The sequence below is a fragment of the Hetaerina americana genome, unplaced genomic scaffold (genome assembly GCF_022747635.1).
Source record: "Hetaerina americana unplaced genomic scaffold, ioHetAmer1.1.p SCAF_7, whole genome shotgun sequence".
NCBI classification, from domain to species: Eukaryota; Metazoa; Arthropoda; class Insecta; order Odonata; family Calopterygidae; genus Hetaerina; species Hetaerina americana.
The window spans coordinates 61,047,137-61,064,445 of NW_027287316.1; the positions used below are offsets into that span (position 1 = coordinate 61,047,137).

The 17,309-nt window shown below is 37.9% G+C and overlaps 1 protein-coding gene across 2 annotated transcripts in view; it reads right to left on the bottom strand.

Moving 5' to 3' along the window:
* Nucleotides 1-15,363, bottom strand: part of Tk (Tachykinin) — a 556,450-nt gene extending 541,087 nt beyond the window's left edge. For both annotated transcript variants that reach the window (XM_071595119.1, XM_071595118.1), the window contains exon 1: nt 14,817-15,363. The gene's annotated coding sequence lies outside the window, so the exon portion shown is untranslated. The remainder of the gene's footprint in view (nt 1-14,816) is intronic.
* Nucleotides 15,364-17,309: the final 1,946 nt, after the last annotated feature.

Below are 17,309 nucleotides of genomic sequence, written 5' to 3' on the forward strand. Positions count from 1 at the left end.
TAAACACACGTGCATGCAAAATGATCGGATAACGTATATGGCGCCATTGAAATAAAATTACAAATAAAGATTCCTCCCAATGCCTTATTCTTTTGTTCAATTATTTTCTTTTCCGATTAACTTGCCTTACTAAGTTTGTGATAGTTAGAAATACTGTGCTCGTTTTTTTGCCCCTTTATTCACCACTTTCTGCCCAGGAAAGTACGGGGTAAAAGATAACTTCTGTTTTTAGGTATACCATCTCTACGTGTATCTAATTACATGAGCATATACATTTAAAACCTCACCATTGTAGCCCTTTCGCAGTGAGTCCGATAGGGTATTTTCTGTCACCACTGTTTGGGACCGATTTCAAGGGTGCACCGTAACATTGCCGACTGGAACATTTTTGACCCCCTATTGCATCACTAAGAAGGCTGTTGAATCCCCGTTCCAGCCGTGGAGAGAGAAACCTATATCCTTGGCTCAGTATCGTCGTCTAATTCTTGTTTTCGCACTTCAAATTCACCGCTCACCGTATATTTTTGTCGGGCACTCGTCCGTGCCCTAGCCGAGAGGATTTTGCCAGCCCGAGGTTCGCCGCGTGTGGGAAGATGGGAACGCGGATTAAGGGTCAGCGTTTAATCGCCTTGCGATCGCCATCTCCCCTTCTTTGCGTCCCTTTTTTCTCTCCACCCCTCTCTCCATCCCCTCACAACCAACGACCGATGGCGGATTCTTTTGGGATTGCGTGCCGCACCGTACGCGAGCAAAGAGGTATATACCGAGTAGATCGCGTGTCTCCCGAATCTTGAGCGGCGAGGACGGGGAGCGATTCAGGTGTGTTAGAACTCTTTGGGGAAGGGAAAGCGTGCTGACGGTTTTTTTTTATTTATGCGTAGAAAATAAAAATTGACCTCTTTCGATTCCCTCCATTAACAAGACTTTTTTTCAGTGGATTATACCCCAGTGGAGAGTGATTCGCATGGTTGAAGGTTTCTGATACGTGGTAAAATGGGAATGTTCTGGTTGCGTTTTCGGTTTTTTTTTCTTTTATCCGAGAGACTCCACTTTTGTCTCGGTTAAGCTCCCAAAATTTAATCAGAGTATTGTTAAAGAAATACCATTCAAGATGGCTAAAAAATTATGATTAGCAATGTATATTTGTCGAGCTGAGATTCGAAGCTTTCGGCAAATTTAAGTTTATAAGAAATTAATGAACTATTCGTTTAAATCCTGATTTTAAACTTAAACCGGAATTGGAAAATTTAAATCGTATAATATTAATGAAGTTTAGTGCTGTTTTTCCCAGAAGAGAATATATTAATCGATATTTATTCGAATAAGTGTGGAAGAAATATTCTTCCTCGAAAATTCTTGATCGGCGTATGTATGGGGCGGAAATATGGCCATTGAAGCAGAATGATAGGTGTAGATTGAAGGCTTTTGAAGTATGAATGTGGAGGATGATATCGGAGATTAAGTGCACAGAAATTAAAACAAATGAGAAGGTGATTTGGGAAGAGAGGGGATTGCAGGTAGAAATCATAAGGAGAGAAAAAAATGGATGAAAAGCATATTGAGCGGCAGTGGGGTGTTTAAGACTTTGGTAGAGGGGAGAATGTTGGGCAAACAAAAAATGATAGGATAGGGATGCTGAATGGCATGAAGGGAAGAAGGAAGTATTCGGAGATGAAGAGGGGCTCGCAGTAGGATAGGATGTTGGGTTGTGTTTTGTTAGGAGAGACCAGGTAATTAATTATTTGGTAGCTGTGTCCATCCAAAAGCGGACCTTAAGTGGTAAATTACTTTAAAATGACAAAGGGTTTATTTTTATGATTTTTTAATCCTAAAGGTCTTCATTTCGTTGCCTTGTTTAAATAATTCATTTCATTATTTTTCTATTACATTCTTTAAATGCGATGTACTCATACGATAGATTCATAGCTATTTTCTCAGTGACAGGCAAATCATGGTTCTGCAGTTTATTTATTAATTCAGACACAGTTTAGCCTTTTTCATATGTTGATAATTCTTAAATGTCCGAATTTCCATTGCTTATGAAGAAAGAAGGAGGACTTATGGTGGAGGCTATCCTTCGTGAGTAGGAGATTAAGGAAGTTACATTCTGTCTTGCACTGTCGAATTTGACTGTACAAAACGATGACTCGTACTTTGTAGTTATCTATGCTAATTGAAAGTAGTATTGCTTGAGCAATACTGGAGATTTTGAAATAATAATCCAAGGAGAACATAAGTATTAGATTGCAAAAAGTTTCACTTCGAGGCCCCAAAAGAGTGCGATAGGTACCATTTTTCTGCTTGTCGAGTTAAATTAGTCTTATCAAGATGAACCTGTCCGTAGCATCCACGGAAACAAGGTTTGTTTAATTTATTCTTGGAAATCCCAACCGTCATTCTTTAGGTAGACAAGCAAGATTAGTCCATCTCACCATTTTATGAAATTGATGTGTATTTAAAGGTCATATTGTTATCATATTTGATTATCAAGCGATAAAGTAAGCATTCCATCAATTACATGATGCGTCACTGCGGAATTACTTCTTGAAAATCGGAATGGAGAACCGATGTTTCGATAAATGCGAGAAATCGTTATATTTACTATTCCGGCGATACCATGTTTACAGCAAGAAAATATAGATATATGGAGCACTTTTACTGTCTTCTGTCGTTAAAAATCTTTTAAGTATATTTAGATACGTTAACAATGAGGGTTTTTGGCAAAATAATCCTTAGCTTTGCTTAGAAATGAGATAACATCCCTAAATTCCCTGGGAATCACTCACGGAGCGAAGGTTATATCACAGATTATATCTTTTGCATTAATTGGAAGGACGTCTCCTTAGCAGTGATATTGAAAATGTATTATTACACCCATCGTGTTTCGGTAGGAGAGATCATCTCAGTAAAATTAGAGATATTAAATGTTGAAGAGATACATTTAAGATGTCATTTTTTCCACAAACGATAAGGAATCAGAATAGAACCGACCGCGGTAGGGTGATATTTGGGTCAAAATTAGTCTGGTGTGTATTCACCCCATGCCACACACCCCAGCGGTGGCTTACAGAGTACTAAAATAATAAAAATAAGAAAATATCTGGGTATAGCTTGATATTGGAACCTTGTCCCACCATCAATTCATAGAGTCATTAAATATAAGCCGATAGTTTTGTGTCTAACGAGTTCTCGGAAGGTTTCTATTGCATAGCTTTATTGTATATTTCATTTCGGGGTACTCGTAAAAAGTTAGGTCGACGATGCTGGTGCTTTGTAAGTCTTATGAGTAAGTACTTATACCTAAATTAATTGAACTAAATAAATTCAGAAAATCAGGAGGAAATTCCGTAATGGATACTGTAAGACTGTATGCCTGATGGTGTCATTTAATGGGAATTTGCTGTGAGAAATTAATCGGCATGTTCAAAATTGGAAATTGAATTTTTTATTCGCTAGTAAAAAGTGTTAACCAAATAGAAATTAGTGTGTATTATAACTGCCTAACTATGAAAATATTGCATTATTTCCTACTCATACTCTATGTTCATGGTCAACACTTCTGATCATTAACTATGCAATGTGATTTACATTCCAGTTCATGTCCAAAAGTTTTCCCTGGCTAACTTCCACGTATCATTTTTTTAAATTCCTTTAGCTTGTATCATGTATTCTTTTTAATTATTACTTTGGCAAATTTGATTGGGTAGTCAACAGCTAAACACCTCATTTAAAATAAACGGATACCTCTTTTTATATGCTCTACTTGTATTATGGTACCCCTTACACACAAATGGGGCTAATAATTCTATGGTCAGCACAAAGCAAAGAAATAACCGACATTGATATCATGCTAGTAAGGGTAAATTATTGTACGCTAATGAGAAAAACTTGGGAGTTTCGTGCAGATATAAACGTGTTACATTTTAACAAATATAGATCACTTCATTCAAAAATTTCCTTTTAATCATACTGCGTATAGTAATTACTTTCAATTTGTAAGCTACATTTTAACAAACTTTTCTAGTAATAAATTACTTTTGATTAATACATAACATTTACACTATGTAATTTATTAAAAATCCAGATAGTGAGTACCGTGAATTCAATAAATATATTGTGAAATAACGGACCGTTCCAGTAAAATCGACGAGGTGATCACCAGGCAGCACAAATATCGCGGATTCAATTCCCAAGATGGGCACGCGCACTCTCTCAACTCTTGCAGTTCGGTCCCATGAAAACCCAGGGTCAAGTCATTGACGGCTCAACCCAATGCCATCGGGAGGCACCATATAGGTCCGGAAGGAAAACTAAGAATAGAATTAATCATGGCAAGTAACCAATAGATCTAAACTTTTCACGAAATAGCAACAAAACGTGCGAATTTTTATTTAATGACTTGAGCATAGGGTCACAAGGGTGTAGTCCCCAGTGGCGAAGGCGAATAGGTAACAATATGCAAATATTTAGCTATGATATAAATTCATGAAAATATTAATAATAATATTAATATATAATATTCAGCCCTAGATAAGGCTTTAATGGCTTTGTCTTCCCCGAGAGGGAATGGCTTGAAGGATATGTTTGTGTTTCATCTAAGAATTCCCCGTTATTATATTCTTAAAGGTTGGTGACCTAGCAGTCCAGTTACACGGAAATGTGACGACACAAAGGCCGTGAAGTAGATCTAGATTCTTTCCAGTTCAACAGTGTTAATTTTTTTTAAATACTTACAGCTTCTTAGCTTCCTTTTCACGGCAAATTTGTGGGGTGCGAATGGGTTTGCATATTGGGAAAGAAGTTCTCAAAATATATTCTGAGGGTGAATTTCAATTTTATATTACTCTTTATCTCTCGATTGATTTTATGCGTATTTGGAAAGCAGAGAGGATACTTTTCTGTTTTTAATTCTCAGCAGCGTTTGTGCCGAAAAGATATCATGAATTTTCAATAATGGTACGAGCCCACAAATGTATGATTGTATTAAATTAGGTGGAATAAATGTAATCTTTAACAAGTGAGATATTATTTGGCGACTATAGATATTTAATTCAATGCATAAGTAGGATAACCATATTGTAGTATTTTTCTTCAATTATTTTGCTCGTTAAAACTGGGTCCTTTTGTCTTTAAAATTCTGTGGATTCTAAACTCCATTTTTCTCTCTATATCCACCCTTACTTAAATCCTTCAAATCTTTTCGATGTATAGTTTTATTTTTTCTTGCAAGAGATAAACTTTGCGCACGACATACGGAAATTATTAATATATTTACATTTATTTATGAAACTTAATCCTTATCATTTAAAAGGGTATATTTTCAATTGACATTATTAAGTCGCAATTTTATTTCTAAATTGAATATTATGGTCGACTAGTGATTTTTTCTGTTAATAATAATATTATCTACATGTATCTCCCTCTATCTTATGTTTTGCAAGATTTTTCCTCCCCTGCATTCAGGGGAACTATGTTTCAACCGGCTTCTACATTTTCAATGCTCCTAAATAATTCTCGTTATCAAACTTCGGTTTTGAATAACGTATCGTAATAGCTGCCCCCGATTGCCAGTCAACGGCGGAAAAATACTTGTTATCTGGATGGAAAAAAATACCTTTGTCGAATAATGCAAAGGTAAAAATAAAAAATTATCAGAATAATGTTTCCAAATAATGAAACATATTCCGTCTTAAATTCACTTGCCAATTATGCTAAAATGACTAAAGTGAAAAATTAATTTCTTATTTCTTGTCTAATATAACTTTACGACAGATTAAAATGAAAGATTAAGCAAATATTCCTACCTTAACTTTTTTAAAAGATTTCGGAAATATATGAATATTTTTTTCCGCTTTCATTTTCCGCTCAACATTTTGACAAGTGCTCAAATCCTATCCACATTTGGACGTTTTCGTTCGAAATTATCTCGTAAGAAAATCTTTCAGGAATGGAACCCTGTGACTCTTGGTAATCCGATATCAGCTCACCAAAGAGGAGGAAAATGTAAATTTTGCGAAAGTGAGTGAAGAGGAGAGAAGTTAAAGAATATCTATAGAAATATTGCATGGATTTGATTGAATTAAGGGAGAAGGAAATAATGTTTTTTTAATGGCTATAATTCGTAGCAGTCACCCATAAGAATTTAAACAAAACTGGTTTCTAGTGACCACAACCGGAATAATAATAACGAATACTATATATTTTGTTTTATTATCCCTACAGATGCGTAATTTTTTACGGAATAAATTGGAGCAGATGCAGCAGTTAATATTTTTCGGCAATATTTTTTAATGAATAGGGCATATTATTGGGAACCTGAGTATGAGACTTGCGTTACCAAAGTAAGCACGTACAAAAAGAAGATACTTCATTACACTTATGAAAAATGTGAAGAAAGATAGATACGTATAGCGTAAAACTTTATCTATCTGAAATTTGGTTTTTAAAGCAATAGGACGATTGTGGATTGGAACCTTTTGGGAATGGGTATGACGAAGAATAGAGAACATAAGTTAGAAAGACAGCTAGATAAACCTAAGGTTTTCAATATGATGGGCGAAGAAAGAAATCTGTCACGGTAAATATGAAAAAGGCAGAGAAAATTTTATTGAGGAAATATTTATAGGAAGTGGGAAGTCCTTAGGAGAATGCTGAGTAAGCGGGTTAGTGGAAAGAAGAGAATTACTTTTAGTAATCGCGAAGGCAGGCGGAAAGTGAGAAGAAATGAGGAAGGAAATGATGTTAATTAGGATGAATTTCTCGCCATATGTAGATTAAATATTCGTTTAAAGACCGTCCAAAACCTTCCTGTAATATTAAGAATACTTTTATTGAATGATTATTGTCGTAGAAAATTGAAATAATAACGTCCCTCTATATAGACACATCCAAAGTCCTCGCATATATATTAACTTGATACGATTCCAGAATATTTCCCAGTTATCCCGTCGGGGTGGTCTTATTTTTTGATTTTGTCTAGACAGAATGGCAAATTGAACTATCTTGAAAGATACTTCCTTCTTCTATTGAGATGGCATATATTTAAAAAATGTCTAATTTCCACGATATTAAAACAAAGAACTATGCAAATTGTTACACTATTTGCATAGTTAACGGGTCATGCTTTCGAAAAATCGTATCATCATCGAGACGAAAGGTATAATTTACCAACTCTGAAGTATATTAATTCCAAAAATACTTTGCAAAAACTTAGAGAGTTTTAAATTTTAACCAATGCAGTATTGATCTGATAAAGACAAAGGTGGTATAAATTTTCGAAATATTTTCGTTTGCAGCAAACTATTATTTTAGAGATTACATTTTTTATTAAACATCCCCATTTCTTGGGTAAAATTCGATAATTGTATCGCATTGTGTCTTGGTTAAATTAAACAATTTAACTAAAAGTATTAAATTACAGTCCTTTCAAAACTGAATTTCTTCCGTGATAATTTCATGAACGAACCCGTGGAACGTATCTTCCCGAAAATGAGAAATGCTTTTTCATGTCAGGTCATCGTTTAGGCTTTCCTTCAAAAGTACGTGTTCTCAGATTTTCAGACCCAAGGTTAGGGCAGTAATCCCGACTCTTTTAATCTGTGAACGCCTTTATGGAGCCTCCTTATACCTGAATTCTTTAAAATTTTAAACTTCTCTTACCTGGCAAAGGGTGTAAATGAACTATCCAAAAGAACTTAACAAAGTATTTCAGCATATACACGCACTTTTGGCTTTGGTTTACGAAGAGATAGAAGTGAGAGATTTCACCGATTATATGAAGCAAGTATGTATACCTAGTCCTGAAAAAATCAACGTAATATCTTCCGTTTCTCATGATTCCTTTATTAAATTGGAATATTACTCCTGGGTAAATGTTTCGTTCGCAGTAGCAGGGATACTTATCGGGGCTCCTTATGGCTGTGGTAGAATTGTTAAGAAAAAGAAAGCATTTTACTACCTCGCATGATAGTTTTTAAGCCTGATGTTATGTGCCGTAGTGGAAAATAGATTAGTAGGTATTTTAAATTCAAAGGGATTCGTGAAAAAAGTTCATTAAACCGGTATAATTAATCCAAGTGTGAACCCTGCGTTTATATCATATGAATTTTCTCCGTACCATGACCCTTTTATCAATGATTAACCACCTCAATTCATAAGTACTCTTGAAAAGTCGCAACTTTAATATCGTCAAACATCATAGTTCACCGGAACGGAGAGAGGTATTATACGGTCTTTGAAAATTATTGCGCAAATTTGGTGACTTCCTAAGCAATTCTCCGGCGTTAACATTCCTGCATGTGTTTAGAGATGACATATGTCGTTAACATTAGTTCCAGAGCAGTGAGAAGAGGAAAATTTATTGCTCTTTTCTCGATGAAGTTAAATAATCTGCTCTTTCAAGTAAATAGTTCCTTTCAGTAGAAAAATCATTTTAAAATTATATGGTACCCGGTTCAACTTTATGGAACTTCATGATAAATTGTAAAAATTAAAAACTTTGGCATGTTACACCGAATTTTTTTTAAACGACCGTTTTTGTTGAACAGTCGACATCATCAAGTTGGTTTAACTCCTTTCAGTTTCAAATAAGAGGGCTACGAAAAGAGCGGTCATTTTTACACCAGAATGAGAGACTACATTTTGCGCAAGACATAATTCGCACGTAAATAAAAGCCTACAAAATCTTGACAGTCAATATTTCTGTACTTTTATTGCTTGATGAAGATTATCCAGTAGCTTCTGAGAAGAGAAATGAGGAAGAGCGAATACACTGAATCCTCAATAAAACTAGAGGCCAACGCTCCTAGTTAAGAATTATTTCCGTAGGATAGCTTTGGGAATCCCGAGCTAATCTTTCTCTAAAATGTAACGGCAAATAAACACTTCCGATAAACTGAAAATCTGGTGGAAATGTTAGATAATAAACTCTCACTAATCCATAGAATGCTATTTTTCCAATGGATTGATGAAGTTTACTCTCAGATGGAACGGATTCTGTAAACCTAGCCGACGAAATAGAATGAAAGGTGATCTGGGACCAGAATCGAGCGGGAATATCTCCTAAGATTGCTTGCTCTCTTGCACTAGAGGTAAGTGGCTTGAGTATCCGCCGAAAATTCGGTTCCTTCCGCTTTTTCGTGTCTCGTTATATATTTTTTTTCGCATTGGTTCAGTAGTCGCGAAGACTTTGCCCGGAATTTTCGTCTCCGAGGTGAGAACAATTCTTCTCGGATTTCCGCTTGAGCCGTCATGAAAAAACCGCTGGAGAATTATAATTGGCTCTCCTTCACGTCTCCACGTTTGTTTTAGTTAATTTGTTTTAAGTTTTGTTTTTATTCTCTGGGAGAAAACACTCCTGAGGCACACGGAGCACGCCATTAGGAAGGGGGATTCCTGACCTCGCGTCGTTAAGCATATCGATTTAAACAAGAAATAAAATTAACTTTTAAGAAAGGAGACACCCTGGCTACTACCCCCCCCCCCCTCGTCCCTTTCTTTCCTCCTCTCTGCCTGCTTCCTCTGGAACAGCATTTCGGTGGCCTTGCTTTGAATACATTCACGCGCTACCCCGAGCTAACCGTTCGCCGCGTATCCGGACGGCTCGTCGCGGCGCCGAGATTACCGTGCCGCTAGTGCACTGGAGGCCTTCGCCCATTTTGATTCGTAAGAATGGGAGTCAGTACTCTCCGGCATTTCCTTTTGCTTATAGGTTTCCCGGAATATAGGGTTCCCTTTGACCCCGAAATTATTCCCAAGGATGTTTCACGGAGCGGACGTTATTGTGTAGTTGTTTTTTTCTGATGGAATGCGGGCGATATCAAAATACGTTTGTAATTATTTGTATAAACCCTTAAACTGCAAATTTTTCAACAGATGAATAAATCAGTCGCAAACTTTAGCAAGACAAACACAGGAGCTGTCACGAACATTTCATTGGGGACGCTTGAAACATCCACTCGGCTGAACCCCCGGTGATTTTCATCTGTTCGGACCCCTAAAAAATCATTTGGCTGGCCGAAGTTTTGAAAATGATGATGCCTGAGAATGAAGAGGTTATTCGTTGGCTGCGACAGTAAATAAAGCACGTCTTCGCTATGGGTTATCATGGATTTATATAGAGAAACAATGAATGTCTGAATGTACAGGATGACTATGCAGAAAAGTGAAATAAATTTCAGGAAGTTAGTTTGATTATTAATGGCTCTATCCGGTTTTGCGAGCTATTTATTGACTTACCCTCGCATTCCATAAAAGCTTCCCTATGGCCAAAGTGTTATTTTTGATGCTATCGAGTATTTGATGCTTTTCAGGTACGGAATTTACTCCTTCCTATTTATTTTATATTTAGGTGTTTTTTGGTATGTTTATGGGTTAGGTGAAATAGGAGACTCTATAGTCTCAAACTCGCTTCAAATAAAGACGACGATCTATCTTTATTATAATGTTCCTGTGTAGTTTAGTGTATCAGTTGCTTTTTGGGCGGTACATTCAATACGAAACAAAACTCAATTTTCGGCCAGTTTATGCTGCAAATTTTGATAAATGCCAACTGGGAATTGAAATTATCCAGTATAAGTGCGCCAGCTAAGAACACATAGCCTTATTTTTGAACAGGTAGGTGTAAATAAAGTAAATGATGATATTTTTAAGGCGTTTAGTTTTATCTGTGACACCAAAACACTTGTTCAAATTGCACGATCAAAAGATTTTGACGCAGGGCAAAATGATTGATAGCCTGAAGTGAAAATGCGAGGAAATAACGGAGAAATCATATTTGTCACAGGTAAATGAGCTTCTACAACGGACGCAGTTTTTTTCTCGTTTAGGCATGGTCAGTGTTCATCAAAATATTTTGCATATATTTTTTCTCCAGTGTTGAATAATATTGCGGGTACCCACAGCTGAGCAAAAGTATGAATTTTCATTTCGTAACGTCGTGATTGAAACGCGGCCCAATAAAACACCTGAATCAAAATGTCTGTGACCTATTATTATTTATTAGTTATGCCTCGTCAAAGTCGCAACTATGCCTTCAGAAAATATCCCGTCAAAAACATTTTGTTGATATCGAACCGATTCTTCGATCATGGTCCACATTCATTGATAATTAACGCCAATCGAATATTAGTTTAATGAAACTTAAGCATGATATTTTAACGCTTGGTAAAGGAGAGCAAAAGAGAGAAGCGTTGTCCATGGCAGTCGCTTTTTTTAAATGAGAGAACATTCCAGAAATCAGTAGTATGAAATATATTTTTTAGGTATAGGAACGTGCTACAGCTTCTTATAATCTCTCCTCATTCTTGTTCACTGAGTATCCCTTAAATGCTAAGAGCATAAATTATTTTTCTGTTTTTATTTATTCTTTTACGTAAGAGTACATCAAGGGGTTTTCTTTCTTAATCAAAGGAAACAAAAGAGCTTATTCATAAAGGTCTCGAAGTCGTTGAACTTCGACATTACTCAAGACCTGGCCCGACAAACTAACTTGGATAACTCCTATTATTGTTATGCAAATTTCATTATTGCTAAGAGCAGACAACTTAAAGTCATCCCCAAAACAAACCATTACATTCATCGTTCTAAGAGTAATGAATTTATCTAAGAAATGAAGCACTTCATTTGAACAAGTTATCACGAATGAAATGGGTTTAGAAGTATTTTTGTGACCGAGTTGCCTCAGTTACCGGCGAAAGTTGCCAATTGTGGACACTCGTCCAGATAATTAATTTCAACGGCAAAGTCGCCCGAAGAATCCGTTTTCATCATAAGAAGGAACCTTAGCCCCCCCACTTTCTACCGTGCCTTATTTCCGCCTCTTTTTAAATATTCTGCGCTCACCGCAACTCAAGCATCAGTCGAAACATAGTTCAACACATGTGAAGTTCGGTACTGCTCTTTCGACGTGTTCCGTCCTTTTAGTTACGCGCGGCGGAGTTGGCAGTAGCAAAGTCAACATACTTTTTTTTCACAACTTTTATGCGCGTATAAATGTGTATTAATTCTATCAAAACGTAGTTTTGATTTTTTGCCGTAAAAAAGCTTCCCTGAGGGAATTTCAGTGATCCATTATCATGGGATCCGAGTACCAATGCCTACTGAGGCAATGTTGCGCAGTATGAATGGAGGGATGCGAGATGGCAAGCCTCCCCGGGCGCCGCTCTCGAGATCAAAGCATACCGAGCCCTAATAAATAATACGTGCGTTGATGTTAGCTAATTGTAAATGGACCAAGTCATAAATTGAACCTGAAATTTCTTTTCTGCTGGCCAACGGAGTCTCAACTGAGTTTTACACAGTAGGGACTTGTGAGATATTAATTAAGACGCTACATTTTCTCCTCGATACAGCAGTTACGTAAAAAATCAATTTTAAGTAAACAATCAAAGAAATAATTATGTACTACGGTAACAAATACCTTCATATCCCATCAATCGTAAGAAATCCTCTTTAAAAGTTTAAATCATGTTTAAGTAATGTGATCCTGTCCACAAAGTAAAGTCTGCAAGTGGTATGCCTGAATTTATTTCCCTGAAGCATTGGATTTTACTGATCGATATCTCTTTGTAGAGTTGCATATAACACATGAACTTTGATTTTTTTCAATTTAAACTAATGGTATCGTAGCATTTTTAGGCCGACTGTCAAAATAAAAAGAGTGACGATTGCAATCACGCCGACAATAATGAAATTTTGAAACTCAATGCACATGGTTTTTTTTATTATACTGAACGGATATACTATAACGGATATATTCTACTATACTGAACTGAACTGTTCTCAATCCCGTCGAATTGGTCAAAATTTCTTGTTTGCATTACTACAACTACACAATAGATAGAAAATTCGATCTAGTTAATTCAGTACCAACTAATTTTGTGCAAGAAATCCCTCTTTTTTCCATATCCAAACGAATGAAATTAATGGGAAATGCCATGAGTAGGTATGACTTCCTAATAAAAACAAGTTTACTTTATATTCTTCCGTAACCGCGTGCTTATTTTTACGAATGATGATATCAGTACAAGTACTTGATTGCTTCTTCAGTGATGGCAAAGCACAAAGGTACGTCATGAGGGGAAAGAAGCTCTATTTTTTCTACTCCGCAATGGCATTCTCAAACGAATTAATCCCAATCAGGAAGTTGGCTACCAGTAGCAGATACGCTGTAAGATTTAATTCTTGACCTGGGCCATTGAGTGAACACCAACGTGTTCCAATGACGTACGAGTTATTGGAGTACCAGCGGAATCGCCTTGCGGCTCGCGTCCCCTCCGTCTCCCGCACCGCCCCACCCTATTCGGGGAACCATGGCTCGCAGGTTAATCGCATCACCAAAATGCTGCGTCACAAGGGCGTAATCCACGTCTCTATCTTTATTGCTATGGAAAAATCTAGCTTTTAAGAAATTTGGAAATATGAGGGAATATTAAAACAGGCATTTCGTTCAGATTTTATTGTGTTATTTCGGAAGGTGTTAAAATTAATAAAACTAGAATTTTTTTCCCATATTGTGTCTCATTAAAGATATTTTGATCATGGTCGATTTTTTTGCAACAATATTGATTAAGAATCAATTAAAATGTTACACAAATATAACTTTCGAAGCAGGAATTATGGTAATAACAATTTACTAGGCAAACAAATTTTTGCCCAAATGGTAAAAAGTGATGTTTATAACTAAATTAAATTTCTGACCATCGTTTAAAAACTGGATACAACATTTGAGAGGTTAGAATGGTTTGAGACGTCACTTTGTGGAAGCGATTTATAACGGAAAAGGAAATACTTTGTTCTTCCACGCATATTTTACTATTCACGACCTAGGTTTTGACTTACAAAGTCATCATCAGGTCCTGATGATGACTTTGCAAGTCGAAACCTAGGTCGTGAATAATATAAAATGTGTGGAAGAACAAAGTATTTTCTTTACCGATTTCAGAAGTTAGTGAATCAAAAAAATAATTTCAGAAAATGTAAAAATTTATGTAACTTGTCTGTTTTTTTATGTTTTTAAGTTTGCTAACAACTTTGATAGCTCGTCTAAAAATTTTCGGTCAATTTTAGCCTATTAATCAGTGTGCATACAATACGGCAGACAAATAGTTTTTAGGAACCTGAATACAAACCATACAAGGTTAAATACAAAATTTAAAACATTTTACGAAATATAAATAAGTGACATAAAGTAGTGTTTGTATACTCCACGTCCGCTGTATATATTAAACCTGGAAAAACTCTCCGATGAAATATTAGAGCCTATTAAATATTACATTATTCGGAAATTTAATTATTCTCTACCATGATTGATGTACGGAGACAGGAACACATATAGGAGGTACGACAGGAATATAATACCATAATTATATTTTTATCAGAAGCGATGAAGCGATGTAATTTTTATCAGAAGCGTGTATGGGTTTCACACTATTGCAATCGAAAAAATATTTTCAGAGTTACTGAAGAAAAATTCTATGGAAGCAAAAGATATCGCTGACTAAATAATATTTTCTCCCTGTTAGGTAAATGTTATTACGAAGAGAAAAATTTTGCGTGGGTGGAAATTCGCACTCTGCGGAGATCATATGAAATGCCTTTCCGAGGCCGTTAATGGACGTTGAAACTTTTTATTTCTATTCTACCTACTTGGCTAAAAAATAGCATCACCCCGATAAACTTTTACCATCCAGTGAGCGCTGTTTCAAAGGCATTTTTAAAAAGATATTGTGCAGTGAGAAAGGGGAAAAAAAGGAGTGAAAGGCTGGGTGACAAGCAAGATAAATGCTGCCAGCATGAAACAACGAAACATTCCTCACCTTTGGTCGGGACCTTTTCCGGATACGTGGTCGTCAAGATGTTTCCCCTTGAGCTTCTTTCCTTTGGAGTTTAACCTTCCTTCCGCGAGAAAGGTCCGAAATAAAATCTAAAGAATTAATATGAAGAAAAATTGATGGGAATTGTTTTTGACGAGGGGGATTTTTATGGGAAAGTTACGGTGAAAATTAAAAAAATATTATAGTCTCGCGCTCACGGGGAGGAAGGGAGAGAGAAAAATATATCAGAACTTGAAAAGAATTTCAACGCATTCCCCCAAAATAAATAGAACCTGACGGTGCAACCCGCCCAGAAGTTATGGGACTAAAGGATTAACAAGTCTTGGCGCGTGCAGGAAGTCTGGTCGTTCTGGCCTCGGGTCCCTTCGAGAAACGCAGCTGTCGAACAGCAAACTGAAAAAAGCTCAGGCTGTTTTATAAGGTTCTGATTTCCCGTTCCTCCGCGCGCGGGTTGGAAGTCTAGTCGCGGCGGTCCTGTCGCCAGCGCTCGCGTGTCACTCCGTGAACTCCGCGCGACCAAGACTGTCGGAGAGAGCGCAACGTCGGAGGATGCCTCGGTCCCCAGTCGCTTTTCATAACCCCCTCGCCTCCCCCCACCGCCGCCACCGATGGGGTGTCCCTCCCCCCACACCCCCTTCCTCGATCGCCAACGCAGGCCGGGAAGCGGGGTGGGGGTCGGACCAATCGGGAGCCTCGGACGGGAGTTACGTCACGAGGCGGGCGAGATGAAATCCTCCCCCATTGGTCAGGGTGCCCGTCGCGGGGTGGAGGAAGACGCCCCCCGCGGAGTGGTGGCGGGGTTCGCGAGAGTTTTAGAAGGGGGAATGGTGTTGGTGGGGGTGGAAGAAGATGTTCCTCCGTGGTGTACGATCCTACCGACCCCCCCTCCCCTTTTCTTCCGCCCCCACTGCGTGGGGAAAGGTCCCGGGACATCCCTACTCCGTCAGCCGGTGGGACCGTCTCTACCCACGCAGTACCCCATTCACTCCTGAATCCTCTCCCTCCAACCTCATTCCCGACGCCCACGCCTCTCCCACCACCCACAAACCTTCTTCCATCCAGTTTCCACCCACGCGTGGACCATCTCGCATCCCTGGACACACACACCACCGCAGTGTCCGGCTGAAAGGGTAAATATAAAAATCCCTTCCTTCCCCACCACGGCTCTGGTCATGGGGGGGCATGGATGAAGTCATAACTTAGGGTATCGACAGTTCTTTCGATGTTGGAGTCCGGGGGATTTGACTCATTTCATTTTTTTTCAATCCTTCTCCGCTTAACCCTTCACCTCAACCCTTTCCGCGTCGGGACGGACACGTATGCGATTTGTCCGACGTCCGTCTTCTCTTGTTCCCACGCGCCCTGTCTTGTGGCGTTGATGGTCGTGAGTTTGCATTTGTTTTGCTTCGAGAACTGCCTCGGAATCCTCATCTTCCCTCTCGATCAGAAGCCCAGAAATGTGCGAAGTTTACCCAACTTGCTAAGGAATGGGGCGACCCTAGAAGAAGCCGGGAAGGCAAGAAGTTTTAAAAGTTGATCTTCAAGCGCTTCCAATCTATCTGCATCCCAACGACTAAACAAAGAGTCATCTAGACTCGCTCATTGAGTCTTAAGTCTTTCAGGCCTTCGCTTGCTTCATTCAGCTTTTAAATTAAAGAAGAGTTTAGATATCAAAGAAAATTTTCTGGCTATCTCAATTATGAGAATTAGAAATTGTTTTTATAACGAAGTAGTCATTATTTAGTCTACCATTGGAACAGGATCCGATCAAAATCTTAGAGTGTGTATTGAACATTTTATTTGTTTGATTATTTCGTATTTCATTGAGAATGTAATTTGTGTCACGTAATTAAGGGTTCAGGAGTACATTAGTAGATAGTGCCAGGGTTCATCGTAAACCTACTATAAGCTGGTATATAACTAATAATAATAATAGTAAAATATTGAACTTTCCACGGCGAAACGTGCATTCATCTTAGTGCAAGAATCGAAAAGTGGGTAATGATGGAGTGCTATAAAGGCTACTTACTTCCTCGCCAAGTTTTTATTACTTCTTGCTCAAAGACTCCGTAACTCGTTTCATTGTATCATCAATGTTCCAGTCTTATCGAATGGCTATGTTTCATTATAATATTATATTCTGCCGAAGATAAAGGACTTAAGTACCCTAAACATCTGGCGTAAACTTTCGTATGTTTTCAAAATATCCTTTTCTACAATCAATATTACTTTTTGAGCTAAACTCTATTACTCTGAGGCAAAAGGGAATCGGAATGGTGCGGTGGCTAACGCGGGCTTCCCACCCAGAAGGCCTGGGTTTGAAGTTCGCTTTTTGGAGAGCGTTTTGAGTGATTACGCCGTCCTTCGGATAGAACGGTAAGCTGCCGACCCCTTGGCGCCTTTTGTAAAGAGTAGGCTAATGGCGACGCCGAGTTTCTCTCCACCCTTCATTCTTTCCTGTCCATCCCTAATGGC